The sequence below is a fragment of the Stegodyphus dumicola genome, chromosome 5 (assembly GCF_044657685.1).
Source record: "Stegodyphus dumicola isolate Sdum_Otavi_A_Nest chromosome 5, ASM4465768v1".
NCBI classification, from domain to species: Eukaryota; Metazoa; Arthropoda; class Arachnida; order Araneae; family Eresidae; genus Stegodyphus; species Stegodyphus dumicola.
In genome coordinates, this window is record NC_140772.1 from 206,289,945 (window position 1) to 206,296,682 (window position 6,738).

Here is a 6,738-nt window from a genome sequence, read left to right on the forward strand (position 1 = left end):
TAAACCAGATTACCACTGGTCCCAACAGTTCCCAGCTTATTTAGATAGGTTTCACGCCATGCCTCTAATCTATATGAAGAGTGTAATATTGTTGTATACGACCAAGCACTTCGTTTAATTCAAGTCCATTAACTCAGAGCGCAAGGAACTTATGTCCTAATTTAATGAAAACACAGTTCCAACATTTTATAAAAGGGCTATTACTTTTCCATAATAAATTATTAATAAAAATAGAGATAGAGTATATACTGAATATCGATTGAAAAATGAGTGGAAAACTTTGCTTCATCGATTTACTCTAACATCAGTTGTTTTAATTCACATCATTTATTGATTTTTGTGCATGTATTCAGATTTAATGGGTAAAAGTTATCCCCTTAAATCTGTTTTATTCCTGAGTTATATATGAGTAATATTTATAGAGAGCACGGTTATATATTAACGGTTAATATTCATACAGAGCTCTTTTTCCTTTCCCTCCTTCTTTAGATATTGCACGGAGTGGTCCGATTACGCCCTTATAGCTTTAAGTGTTGATCTGGCTAAGTGGGTCGGGGACACGCCCTCAAACTGAATCAAATAAAATCAGGTAGTTGTCAAATATTAGTCTATGATCATTAACTGTTGAGGAGCATGAAATGTCGAGCACAGCTTGGAAACAGATTTAATCAAAATTTCTCTAGCATATGATACATGCAAGTTTCAACTGCACTGTCTCCCTTATACAAATATATTCTGCTTTCAATATATATTCTATTCTGAAAATTTTGGAAGATACACAAGATTTAAAAATTTGTAAGAGTTTAAATTAAGATTTAATATGGAAATTAAGTATTGCTTGTGTGTAAAATGTGTGTGGATTATAGTAGGTTGTTTTATTTGTTACTACTACAAAATATATATAAATATAAAAATGTATATAAATGGTGTATAAAAATTTAATTTTTGATATCTACAGAAATTATGCACCATGTCTACAAAAGTCCTTACTCGGACTTTATTTTCGCAACTGCTGGTCGTAGTTCGAATTTATTGCCCTCGTTCAGACTTCGGTCAAGAAATTAATATAAATCGAAGCTTTATTCCCCTTTACTGGCATTCAGTAATGTTTATTTCTTTAGGAATTACAAATATGTAACGTTCTTTAATTTGTATTTTTACTTCTGGCATTTAAATGTACCAAAAAATACCGAAAGGGACCAAACATTAAATTTAAAAACTCTGCAAAACAACTTTATCAAAAAAAAAAAAATTCAATGAAAATGTATTATACATAAAACCATTACAATGAAATAAGGAGTATCCCTTAATACAAACATTAATTATCCTAATAAATAAATTAACCAACTTTCCGTTGCAAAATCTTAAGAATTCAAATGATATAAAAGGATAGCCAAAAACTTTGTTTTCTAAAAAAATCAGGCAAAACTTTTCAATATCTTAAAAAGAGTAAAATAAGCAATAAATAAAATGAAAGAAGCACAAAAAAACGAAAAGTTCTGAAAAGGAAAGTATAATTAATAATATTTTATCTCATGTCTTCAACAGTCAGCAGTCCAGTATACAAAGTAACATCATATATTAAATGAAAAACTGTTGCCAAAGCCGAATTTCTAAAATACAAAAAATGAAACGATTCAAAATGATACTATTTCATCAAAAAAGATAAAATTTTAAAAAATCTGATTCGAATTTTGAAAAAATTTGCTTCGAGATGCACTGGCTCTTGTCTAGATGCACCTATGTACCAAATTTCCTAGCCCTGGGTCTATTAGCTTACGCGCAGCACGAACGAAAGCCACATACACACACAGACTCTTTCTTTTATTATATGTAGCGATTACATCTGGGTTGTCGGAATCATTTGCATGTAAATAACCTAAAAGTTTTTGAACTATTAAAAAGACATTAATAACATTCACAAGCAACATTAATAAAGTAATAATGTTCACATTGTAGAGACATTAAGTATTTTTTGGAAGCAGGACAGATGAAAAATGAAGAACGTCTTCGCCGGGAATCGAACCACGGACATCTGAAATACGCGGCCAGCGTGCAGATAAAGGCCCACCTATAGCAGGCGGGAGAAATACTACTAAATCTAAATGCCACTTCCTCATTACTTTAAATAGTTTTCAAGGAAATATTGTCGCTAAGAAGGAAGTTTATATTATTCAACTAATAAGTGTTGAAATCACTCAATTCGCAGAGCAATGTAAAGATATTAATAGCTATTTTCAGTTAGTAGAGCTTCTGAAATGTAGAAGAAAAAGCACAAAAAATTGTGTTCAGCAGGATAGCATTGTAAACTTCCAACTTTTTTAACGTTCGGCATCAGATCATGCATCTTGTTAAATGAGTTCGCACATAAATTAAATTACTAAGTTATTCAATACATTTTTTTAAAATTTTGGTCACAAAGATATCGAAGTATTATCAATCGGGATTCAAGTTGTAGTGAATAGTACACCGTAAGTCACAATAACACCACACGTGGACAAAATAAGTCTTTTGTCTATGCGGAACATTCCCCAGGCACTAAAGAATAATTCGAAATTGAAGCAATTTGAAAACACTAACGAATGAATAACATTATGTGAACACTTGCTTTTCACCCCAATGAGATATACATCTCGCAATAAGGATTTGATGTCAACTTTCAGACTACAGATTTCTGAACCACAATATGTTAAAACAGCAAACCATAAACTTGTCCATATAAAAACGAGAATAGAGTACATGTTTCGAGCTGATTCAACTGCTCCCATATAATTTGTCGCAAAAATGCATACAAGTGTTAGAAATGTTACAAAGGTGAGAACATAAACAAGGAAAACACTAAAAGAAATTGTGCACTCAATTGCTTGATGTAATCTCATCGCTTTCTGCACAAGATTGATAGATTTGCATAGATTTTCTTGACTTAAACTCACTGACAGCATTTTGCGTATTCCAGCAAGGTTTGCTCGAAATACTTTTATATACATTAAGAAAATAAAACTGAATAGCGCCATAACAAGACTGGGAAAGACGTAAAAATGCATCACGAATAGAGTCTTGAAAATTATAACAGCAGTTAAAGTATAAACATTCAGCTCGGCGATATTTCTTTGGGGAATGTATCCTTCATAAGCTTCTTTGTTCGAATCAAACGTTTTTAGTAATATAACGAAGAAAATAGTATCTGCAATTAAAGGAACAGCAAAGCACATTATGCAAGAAATTTTAAAGTTCTTCTTCATAGAAGAGAAAAGTGAATGATCAGAAACTGCAGCGAATTCTTCAATCTCCTTCAGTACGTTAACTATTTTTGTTCTTCCAAAATACATGGATAGTCTTATTAAAAGTATAGTCCCATGAACGCTTGTAGTGACTAGCCTAAGATTTCTTACTGTATAAGGCACTGCAACGGCATTTACAGTCATAACATAAATTGCAAACAAGGTAAATAACACTTCGCTAGTAGACTTAATCAGGAATAGGAGCTTCTGTCCAAGGCAATTGCTACTGGTTTTCGTTTTATTCGGGAAATTCAAGCCAACAAAAGCGAAGTAGGATAAAGAGATATAATGCTTAGACATATTTGTATACCTTAGTCTTCTTGAACATCAGAATACACGACAAATTTTTAACAATGCGCCGAGTCTTTTTATTAATGGACTGGTCATATTCCTTGGTTTTTTGCATATAAAATATCCATAACAATAAACAAAAAAATATTACCAATTTGTTTTCTTCCGGATTTTAAGCAAATATATAGATTTTTATGCTATACAACAACCTATCTTTTTTCTTTCTTTTAGACATGTTTATTTATGCAAAGTATACCTGCTGACCAAATCGTCAGCTTAGTACATATATTCTTTTGTGAGATGTCAAACTTGCCCTCAGCATTTAAATACACTTATCACAAGAAAAATATTTCAAACTACTTTCATGATTACTTAAAACCTAATACAAAAGTTTGGGTGTTAAAAGCTAATTCATGAACAGTTTTGATATTTTTAGCGACAAGTTACCTATAACGCAATTCAAATTATTGACTGGGGGAAGAATTTCGCACATTTTCTACATTAAAGTAATAAAAATGTCAATAAGTTTTGTTGCCTTTGATGCGTCTGAAGATTTATAAAACGTTTGCGAAGAAAATACATCACTCATCAATCATTCCGTGAAACATAACTGCATTTAATTTCTTTAAGAGTGCTTTTATTTTAATACATTCAAAAACATGGAGGCTTATAATAGTTTATATTATCATTGTTAATTAGCGATACAATATAAGCTTAACTGATTTTGTCACTTATCATTATAAATGATAGTTTTCATCCACCGTGGCAAAACACTATATAAAAATGCCTAATTTATCAAAATTTGAGGAACAATAAGCTTTCTATATGTCAGCTTTCTTTTATAAAAAAAAAAAAAAAAAAAAAAAAAAAAACTTGTTGATCGAGCATATGTATTGAAAGCGATATTTTGAAGCCATAAATTTCTATCAAATTAAAAATGTCAAATTAAAGTATATTTAATAGTTAGAATACAAAAAAATAGGACAGTTGTTTATAACATTGCATTTCATTTATTTCAATATAATATTTCAAGGAATTTAATTTAAAACCTAAATGATTTCGGTAAATAAATTTTAACTCAATGATAAATAAAAAGCCGTTTGAAAACTAGTGACACAATAAATATCGGACAATTTCTGTAAATAAATAGTTACTACATTTTAGAGCATTTTTTTATTTCATAAATGAAACTGCTATGAATAGCAGTTTGTTTCTTCTATAAATATAAGTCTGTTTAATTAAATTCTTAGATCGGTGTCTAATCTTCATAATTATGTGACACCATATACCTACATGTCATGTATTTACATGTGGGAATTTGTAATTGCATGACACATTGTCCCATGAGACAGGATTTTTAAGAAGGTTTATTTTATTTGCTAATAGAAAAAAGTAAACTTCTGAGTCCAAGAGATTTCCAGAAAACTGCCAGGAGGTTAAAGTTATTAGAATAGGTAAATGACAATTTTCACTCCATTAATGATGAAGATCATAATTGGATCGATTCAGGAAGTGAAAGAGACGAAGTATTAGTAACGGCAAAGTTGATGTTACAAGCTGAGTTAGATCTGTTGCGATCTATAATATCATTTGAAAAATCGTCCAGGATAATGTATCAGAAATTTTAAAAAAATGAGGATTGTTCATCAATGAGGACACGCGTTTTACTTAGGTCCTTATCACATCTAGCGGCGGCCCTTTCTAGACGGGACTTTTCTGAGAAACGAGATTCTGATAGCACTGGTTTATACGAGAGGATTCCTAGAAAAAATGCTTCGCTGAAAGCGAAGTCCTGCTTATCTACGGAAACGACGTACCGGCTAAGCGAATTTTTTTTTAATCTCGGCGAAAATATTTCGGCTGCAGCTCTATCCGACGTAGACATCAACCAATCAAACAAAAGTTCTGCTTCTGAAGAATCACGTGATCCCAATCTGAGCGATAATCGATTTACTGTTTGGTGTTCAAGTCTTTGTAGTAAGTGAAAATGGTAACCTAGCTACGTGGCTTTCCTGGAAATGGGCGGTTTCTGAGAATTGTCCCTTTTGACGTCAAGTCCCTCGTAACAGAAGCATATGATTGGGACTTTAGAAAACGTCATAAAAACTTACAAATAATACATACGTTATTTTTAAAACAAAGAAAAGGTTTCGAAAAAGGCGAATAATTCACATCCAAAATTAAGGCTTTGTCAATGGCCGAAGGATTAACACCACTGAATACTAGCAGTCCGACCCGAGATCGATCTCAGGCAAACGAGTTAATTATGTGATTGATTTTCGTGGTTTCCTCCATGTGTAGCATGAGTACGAGTCTGTTTCCCTTGGGAAGTCCTCCGCGAAAACATCTTTTCTCTTAGGCAGATAGCCATCGTGAGCTTTGCCATATTCAAGTAACCTAAACTAACCAAAATGAAACATCAATGCGGTAAAGAAAATTCATTTCAACGACAAAAACCACTCTTTCGATAATAAAGAAAAGAAAAGTGTAATAGCGTTAGATTTCTCTGGCATTTAATTAATCTCTTTAAAACATTATATCTCATCCCGTGAAGTTCTTTTCTAGAAATATTTATCTAAAAATACACGCAAGGTATATTTTTCTTTCAATAAGAAACCAAAAATATTAAAAATTTGGTATTAGACAAAAGAATATATTAAATCAAATTTTTAAGCATAATAAAGACTTATTCCTATGTTGATAATGATATCCAGGTGTAAGTTAAAACTAACAACCAATTCATTTTCTGAATGATCGTAACATCTTTTATCTTACTAAGGCCTGATTTTCTAGGCCGCCCGACCCTAAGCTCTCAAGATCATCCCTCAATTCCTCATAATTCTATTTCCCTCTCATAAAAATATTCGTTACAGGCATTGTTGACCTCTAAGAGATTACTGAGCTTAGAGCCACTGGCTGTGTTAATTTAATTCCGCTTTTCGTTCCATTGCAATAATTAGATTTGGATTTATTATCTTATGACAAAATGTACTAGATCTAACTGCCTAAAGAAATCAATGAAATTTTTGTTAATTAGTAACTCGATGCAATTAAGGCAGACACTGCTTGAACTGTTTCCATAAAGGTCAGCTGCAGTCAGTAGATTCCCCAAAAGCGAAGGAAATTACAAACTCAGCTGCGCAACAGAGACCTCAGTCCCGAAGTA